Source organism: Tachyglossus aculeatus, unplaced genomic scaffold, assembly GCF_015852505.1.
Source record: "Tachyglossus aculeatus isolate mTacAcu1 unplaced genomic scaffold, mTacAcu1.pri scaffold_206_arrow_ctg1, whole genome shotgun sequence".
Taxonomy (NCBI): domain Eukaryota; kingdom Metazoa; phylum Chordata; class Mammalia; order Monotremata; family Tachyglossidae; genus Tachyglossus; species Tachyglossus aculeatus.
The window spans coordinates 90,729-99,758 of NW_024044922.1; the positions used below are offsets into that span (position 1 = coordinate 90,729).

The 9,030-nt window shown below is 46.2% G+C and overlaps 1 pseudogene; it reads right to left on the reverse strand.

The window, feature by feature from the left end:
* Positions 1–6,993: 6,993 nt before the first annotated feature.
* On the reverse strand, positions 6,994–7,922 carry LOC119923613 (annotated as a pseudogene).
* Between the last annotated feature and the right edge of the window lie 1,108 nt (positions 7,923–9,030).

A 9,030-nucleotide genomic window follows, 5' to 3' on the forward strand; every position in this document is an offset into this window, starting at 1 on the left:
ACAGAGCTTGGGTGGAAGATAAGGAACTATGTTTTGAACGTTTTAAGCTTGAGGTGATAGGAGGACATTCAAGTAGAGATGTCTTGAAGGCAGGAAGAGATGCAAGACTGGAGAGAGAGAGAGAGAGATCAGAGCTGGAGTTGTAGATTCGGGTATCATCTGCGTAGAGGTGGAAGTTGAAGCCATGGAAGTGAATGAGTTCTCCAAGGGAGTGGGTGTAGATAGAGAATAGAAGGGGACCCAGAACTGAACCTTGAGGGACCCCCACAGTTAGGGGGTGGAAGGCCGAGGAGGAGCCCACAGGGGAAACTGAGAATGTATGGCCAGAGACATAAGAGGAGAACCAGGAGAACCAGGAGAAGGCAGAGTCAGTGAAGCCACCAAGGTGGAAAAACATTTCCAGTAGAAAGGGGCGGTCCACAGTGTCGAAAACAGCTAAGAGGTCGAGAAGGAATAGGTTGCATTAGAGGTCATTGGATTTGGCAAGAAGTAGATCATTAGTGTCCTTTGAGAGGGTGGTTTCTTTCATTCATTCATTCAATCGTATTACTTGAACGCTTACTGTGTGCAGAGCATTGTACTGAGCGCTTGGAAAGTACAATTCAGCAACAGATAAGTTTTATGTGGAGTGAAGGAGCTGGAGGCCAGATGGGAGCCAGTCCAGCAAGGGCGCCACTGAGCCAGGAGGCGGCCGCCATCTTCCCACAAGCCCCATTGCTCATGACGACATCATAGGGCAGGGGATGGCAGATGGCAGCGTAGCGGTCGTAGGACATCGCAGTGAGGACGCCCATCTTGGCAGACGCCAGGGAGATGAAGAACACTTGAAGAACGCTGTCTGGGAAACAAATACCACACCTGTAGGCTAGGGAATTGAAGATGGATTTGGGGATGGTGACGGAGATGTAGCAGACGTCTATGAAGGAGAGGTTCCTGAGGAACAAGTAAATGGGTGTGTGGAGGCGCCGGTTGAGGGTGGTGATGTGCGACGATGAGGAGATTCCCCATCACGGCCACCAGGTAGACCAGGAGGACGAGCACGGCGTGGACTAGCTGCGGCTCCCGGTCCTCTGAGAAACCCAGGAGCAGGAATCTGGTCACACGTGTACAATTCACCATTCCTGTCCTGTGATGCCCTGAGCTTCTTGAAGAGGTGGGTAGAGAACGGAAATTTAGAAGAAAGGATAATGCTACTTGGTCTCCAAACCACTGAAGCTTCCTGCGGACAGGGAACATGTCTACCAACTCTGTTACAGTGTATTCTCCCAAGGGCTTAGTACAGTGCTCCGCACACAGTAAGTGCTCAATAAATACCATTTATTGATGGGTTAATGGATTAATGCCTGTCTCCCTCTGTAGACTGAAAACCCATCATGGACAGGGAACATGTCTATCAACTCTGCTTTGTAGTACTTCCCCAAATGCTTAGAACATTGCTCTGCACATAGTAAGTACTCAATAAATGCAATTAATTGAGAGGTGACGTAGTGATTCACATCTGACACAGTAATCTCTGCTTTATTGTATTCTCCTAAGCACTTAGTACAGTGCTTTGTCCAAAGTAAATGCTCAATAAATAAGATTGATTGATTGATAATAAGAGTAAAGGTAAGTTAGTGCCCTCTGGGTCTAATTGCCCTTAGAGAAGCAGCCTGACCTAGTGGAACAAGCCCAGACCTGAGAGTCAGAAAGAACTGGGTTCTAATCCCAGCTCCAACACTTGTCTGCTGTGTGACCTTGGGTAAGTCACTTCACTTCTCTGTGCCTCAGCTCTCATCTGTAAAGTGGGGATCGTGACTGTGAGACCCATTTGGGACAGGGACTCTGTCATAATAATAATAATAATGATGACACATTTACTTTGTGTCAAACACTGTTCTAAGCGCTGGGGTATATACAAGGTGCTCAGGTTGTCTCACGTGTGGCTCACAGCCTTCATCTCCATTTTACAGATGAGGTAACTGAGGCACGGAGAAGTTCAGTGACTTGCTGACAAGTGGCATAGGCGGAATTAGGATCCATGACCTCTGACTCCCAAACCCGGGCTCTTTCCACGAAGCCATGCTGATTACCTCATAATCTACCCTAGCACTTAGAACATTGCTCTTATTACTGGCTCTCCCAATGTCCAGCCTGAATAGGGATGGCCAGGTGTTCTGATTCCGACAGTAGGGCTGAGAGGGCAGTTAAACATTACTTGGAGTAGGTAACTTCCCGCTCCAGGAAAGCAATCCCTAGCCAAGGTCCTCGGACCAGGGTACATGGTACCAAGAGACATTGGTTGAATCAGTCAGAAGGTTAGGGTGGCCATTTGTCCAGTTTATCACTAGACAATCTGACTACTTGCTGTTCTGTCTTCCTGCTTGTAGGTGGCATCATCCTCCCTTCAAGGCCCTACTGAGAGCTCACTTCCTCCAGGAGGCCTTCTCAGACTGAGCCCCTTCCTTCCTCTCCCCCTCGTCCCCCTCTCCACCCCCCCATCTTACCTCCTTCCCTTCCCCACAGCACCTGTATATATGTATATATGTTTGTACATATTTATTACTCTATTTATTTATTTATTTTACTTTTAAATACCTATTTTATTTATTTTATTTTGTTAGTATGTTTGGTTTTGTTCTCTGTCTCCCCCTTTTAGACTGTGAACCCACTGTTGGGTAGGGACTGTCTCTATATGTTGCCAACTTGTACTTCCCAAGCGCTTAGTGCCGTGCTCTGCACACAGTAAGCACTCAATAAATACGATTGATTGATTGATTGATTTTATTTTTGGTTCCGAATTTCCTTTCTCTCCAGCTGTTCTTCCTTGGCTCAAACGAAAGTTGTTCCTGGGTTTAGAGGGGCCTGGAAAGCGAGGGCAAAGATCAAGCTCGTCTGCTGGGTGACCTTAGGCAAGTCACTTCACTTCTCTGTGCCTCAATTACCTCATCTGTAAAATGGGGAATAAAAGTGTGAGCCTTAATGTGGGACAGGAACGGTGTCCAACCCGATTATCTCATGTCTACCCCAGCGCTTACTACAGTGTCTGGCACTTAACAAATACCACAATTATTAATGGAAAAGGCTCTGAGCCCTTCAAGGGACCTGCCCTAGGTTTGGACAGATGCAGGGGAACCTTTGAAAAATGTCACTTATGACACAGACTGTAAGCTTTCTGTGGTCAGGGAATGTGTCTGTTATATTGTTATATTGTAAACTTCCAAACACTTAGTACAGTGCTCTGCACACAGTAAGTGCTCAATAAATACGATTGATGGAATTATGCCATGTTCCTGTTGAAATGCCTGCTATGTCATGGGTGCCTTGGTGGCCAGAATCCGCAAGCACTGGCCACAACCACCATACTGGGACAGGACTCTCAAGACTGAGCTGGAATTCCAGAATCTGTGTGACATATTGGATCACTAAAGTAGAGACTAATTGGCTTAGAGCTCGGGCGTGGCAGTCAGAAGGACCCGGGTTCTAATCTTGTCTCTGCCACTTGTCTGCTGTGTGACCTTGGGTATGTCACTTCACTTCTCTCTGTCTCACATACCTCACCTGTAAATGGGGATGAGTGTGAGCCCCCTGTGGGACAGGAACTGTATCCAACCTGATTAACCTGTACACTCTCCAGCAGTTAGAACGGGGTGTGGCGCATAAGAGTGTAACAAGAACCATATGTATTATCATTATTATTATTACTACTACTTTCCCAGAAATGTTTCATTATTTTTTTTCTGGTATTTGTTAAGCACTTACTATGTGTCAAGCATTGTTCTAAGTGCTGGGTAGATACAAGTTAATCAGGTCATACACAGTCCTTGTCCCACATGGGGCTCACAGTCTAAGTAGAAGAGAGAATGGATATTGAATCCTCTTTTGGCAGATGAAGAAACAGAGGCACAGGGAAGTTCAGTGACTTGCCCAAGGTCGCCCAGCAGACAAGTGCAGCGCTGGTATTAGAACCATTGTCCTCTGACTCCCAGGCACGTGCTCTTTCCAAACTTTCAATCAATGGTATCTATTGAGTGCTTACTATGTGTAGAGCTCTATACTCAACGCTTGGGAGAGTACAACAGAATGTAACAGTCTTGGGTTCTAATCCTGACTTCGCCAATTGCTTCCTGTGTGACCTTGGCCTAGCCACTTCACTTTTCCGTGTCTCAGTTACCTCATTTGTAAAAGGGGGATTATGATGGTGAGCCCCATGTGGAACAGGAACTGTGTCCAACCCAATTTGCTTGTATCCACCCCAGATATTAGCACAGTGCCTGGCACATACTAAGCACTTCAAAATATCACAATCATTATTATCATTATTATTATTAACATTATTAATAATAATTAGCAGCCTTGTTCTCTGCCCATTGTGAGCTTGCAGTCTAGAGTCAAGCTAACAGTCTACAGTACTCCACTAGTTCATTCATTCAATCATATTTATTGAGCGCTTACTCTGTGCAGAGCTCTGTGCTATGCGCTTGGGACGTACAAGTTGGCAACATATAAAGACGGTTCCTACCCAACAACGGGCTCACCGTCTAGAACGGTGACGGGTAGACGGGTTTCAAAACCGGGTCAAACATGTAGACGGGTGTCAAAACCGTCAGAATAAATAGAATTATAGCTATATTCGCCACATTAATAAAATAGAGGAGTAAATATGTACAAGTGAAATGAATAGAGCAATAAATATGTAAAAATATATACAAGTGCTCTGGGCGGGGGAAGGAGGTAGGGCGGGGGGGCGGGGGCAATGGGGAGGAGGAGAGCAAAAAGGGGGCTTAGTCTGGGACTGCCTCCTGGAGGAGGTGGGCTCCTCCATATCCATAGAGAAGCAGCGCGGCTCAGTGGAAAGAGCCCGGTCTTTGGAGTCAGAGGTCATGGGTTCAAACTCCGGCTCTACCAATTGTCAGCTGTGTGACTTTGGGCAAGTCACTTAACTTCTCTGTGCCTCAGTACCTCATCTGTAAAATGGGAATTAAGACTGTTAGCCCCCCCCCATCATCTTGTAACCTCTCCAGCGCTTAGAACAGTCCTATGCACATACTAAGCGCTTAATAAATGCCAATATTTATTATTATTATTATTATTATTATTATTATTATTATTATTATTATTATCCCCCATATCCAGCAGATACGGAGGGGCAAATAGGCATCAAAACAGCGGCAAGCACTGTAAATGGAGGGGGCAAGTGGACATCCAAAAAGCAGCAAGCAGTTAAAATGTAAGGGCAAATGGGCATCCAGCAGCAGGAAGTAGAGGAAATGGAGGAGTAAGTGTGCGACCAAGCAGCAGGAAGTAGAATAAATAGAGGGGTAAGTGGGCATCCAAAATGTGGCAGCCGTTTTTCCTGTGGGCTGGGAGGAGTTGTGCTCTGGGCACTTTGCTGCCCTTGTTAATTCCTTAGGGGCCACAGACCAGATCTTTCCCATCCTGGATCTCCATGGTCCGGGACCACTTCTCAAGCCAGAGTCTTGAAGGGAGAGGCTGTAAACCAGGGTCTCCAAAAAAATGACTTGAGTTGCTAGCTTCCTCCTGACTCTCAGGTGGGACCCCTCCCAGGATTCAGGACTGGCCTCGAAAGTCTTCCCTAGATATTAAGCTCTAAACTCATTGTGTCTGCCAACTCAGTTATATTGTGCGTTCATTCATTTCATTCAATTGTATTTAATGAGTGCTTACTGTTTGCAGGCCACTGTATTAAGCACTTGGGAGAGTACAATATGACCTTGTATCTACCCCAGCGCTTAGAACACTGCCTGGCATATAGTAAGCACTTAACAAATACCATCATCATCATCTTTACAATATAACAATAAACAGACATACTCCCTGTCCACAACGAGCTTATTACAGAGCAGGGAGAGCAGAGCACACAGTAAGCACTCAATAAATATTATTGATTGATACTATCAGTGTTTTCAATCATTTATCCTTTGTCAATGGTATTTGTTAACGATGACTACAACTCAGCATGGCCTACTGGAAAGAGCACGGGTTTGGGAGTCAAAGGTCGTGGGTTCTAATCCCAGCTCTGCTGCTAATCAGTTGGGTGACTTGGGCAAGTCACTTAACTTCTCTGTGTCTCAGTTACCTCATTTGTAAAATAGGGATTAAAATTTTGAGCCCCATGTGAGACAACCTGATGACTTTGTAGCTACCCCAGTACTTAGATCACTGTCTGGCACATAGTAAGTGCTTAACAAATATCGTCATCATCATCATCACAATATAATAATAAGCAGGCATATTCCCTGCCCACAACAAGCTTAGCACAGTACTCTGCACACAATAAACACTCAATAAATATGATTGATTGATAGTATCAATCAGGATTTTCAATCAGTCCTTTTTTAATGGTATTTGTTAACTGTGACTACTACTAATAATAATGATAATTATGGCTATTGTTAATCATTTACTATGTTTCAGGCACCGTACTAAGAGCTGTGGTAGATGCAAAATAATTGGATTGGACACAGTCCCTCTCCCATATGGAGCTCAAAGTCTTAATCCACATTTTACAGATGAGGCAACTGAGGCACAGAGAAGTTAAGTGACATGCACAAGGTCACACACAGTAGACAAGTGGCAGAGCCAGGAGTAAAACCCAGATCTTCTCAGTCCCAGGCCCGTGCTCTTTCCACTAGGCCACACTCCTCCTCAAACATTTTCAATCAGTCAATCATTCAATGATATTTATTGAGTGCCTGCTGTTTGCAGAGCACTGTACTAAGAATTTGGGAAACTACAATTCAACAGATTTGGTAGCCACAATCCCTAGGCTCAAAAATCTTACAGGCAAGAGGGACTTTTCTGTGTATTCCTGTCCAATTTTGGGGTCTTCAAGGAATCACCACAATCCATCTTGTCATGCATATGATCCCAAGGACTGATCAAGGACAATCCATATTGATACAATCTTCACAAGCCAACTCCAGTGGACACCATCCACAAGGGCTTAGAAAAAGGAGGGTGTGGTTTGGCAAAGCTGAGGAGGAGACTGTCTCAGATCATTTTCGATCTGCAGACAAGTTTTCTCACTGCTGCCTTCACGTCCTGGTTCCTCAGACTGTAATTGAGGGGGTTCAGGGTGGGAGGCACCACGGTGTAGAAGAGGGACCCCACCAGGTCCAGAATGGATGCAGGTTTGGCGATGGAGGTGGAATATTATAACAGGGCTGGGAAGACAACTAAAGTCACGACTGCGAGGTGGGGCAGGCAGGTGGAGAAGGGTTTGGCCCAGCTGCTGTGGACTGCATCCTCAGCACAGCTGAGAACATGTGCATGTAAGATAGAGTTATGGAGGCAAAGCATCCCGACCCTAGAAGCATGTTGAAAGCAATGATACCTAGTTCACTGTGGAAACCCCTGGAGCAGGAGAGTCTCAGGAGCGGATGGATGTCAAAGAAGAATTGATTAATCACTTTGGACCCACGGAAGGGTGTGGAGAAGGACGCAGCTCTGCGCAGGAGTCCATTGAGAGCCCCTCTGAGCCAGGAGGCAACTGCCATCTTCCCATAAGCCCTTGGATGCATAATAATGTCATAGCTCAGGGGGCAGCAATTGGCCATGTAGCGGTCGTGGGACACTGCCATGAGGAAGGCCACTTCAGAACTGCCAGCAAATTCGAAGGAAAGCACCTGGGGGATGCATCCCGCGAAAGAAATATATCTGGTGTTGGTCAGGGAGTTAAGGATGGACTTGGGGACAACGGTGGAGATGAGGCAGAGGTCGAGGACGGACAGGTTCCTGAGAAAGAAGTACATGGGGGTGCGGAGGCGCCGGTCAAGGGCGATGACAGCGACAGTGAAGAGATTCCCTGTCAGGGCCTCCAGGTAGGGTAGGAGGAACAAAGCGGCGTGGAACACCGGCAGCTCCCGGACCTCTGAAAATCCCAGGTGGAGGAATTCTGTAACCCCCGTGACATTGCCCATGCTTTTAAGGTGATGTTGTGTTTTCCTGGAGGAGGGAGGAGAATCCATACATCAGTAGGAAAGAGCACAGACATGGGAGGCGGAGGACGTGGGTTCTATTCCTGTAGCTGCCCGTTCCTTGAAGTCTCTGGGCCTCTGTTTCCTGATCTTTAAAATGGGGATCTGATAGTTCTTCTCCTTCACCCTTAGGCTGTGAACCCCATGTGGGATGGAGACTGTGTCTGACCTAATTATCTTGTATCTCTCCCAAGGCTTACTATAGTCCTTGACCCATTATAAAAACTTAACAAATACCACAATTATTATTTATTACCATTAGAAGATGAGTATAATCATATGAAACAGATGTTCCTGATGAACCTTCTGCTGACCACCTCTTATTACTCCTCAACTCCACTGACCTCCTGCTCCACCCCACCTCTCCCACTCACCAACCTGGACAGACACTCGATTTCATCATCGCTGACCGCTATACAATCTCTGCCCTCACCAACTCTCAAATCCCCCTATGTGACCACAACCTCTTCACTTGCCTCCTCTCCCGCACTCCTCCTCCCCATAAATCTGTGATATTCCCCCAGAGAGTCATCTGATATTTTGACCCCATCAACTTTTCTCAATTCATTATGCCCCACCTAGCCTTCATACCCCAACTACCCTCCCTCGATGACCAGAGAAGCAGCATGGCTCAATGGAAAGAACCTTGGGAGTCAAAGGTCATGGGTTCTAATCCTGGCTCAGCCGCTTGTCAGCTGTGTGACTGTGGGCAAGTCATTTAACTTCACTGTGCCTCAGTTACCTCATCTGTAAAATGGAGATGAAGACTGTGAGTCCCACGTGGGACAATCTTATCACCTTGCATCCTCCTCAGCGCTTAGAACAGTGCTTTGCACATAGTAAGCGCTTAATAAATGCCATCATTTTATTATCATTATTATTAGACATTCTCAACACCACCCTCTCTGTGGAACTCAGCTCACTTGCTCCCTTATCCCTCTGTTGTTCTAACCCACAGCCTTGGATCACCTGTGCAATACACCTCATTCGCTCTTGAGCTCAAACTGCTGCTGGTGGAAATCTAAATATCAGGTCAGCTTGGTCCATTTTA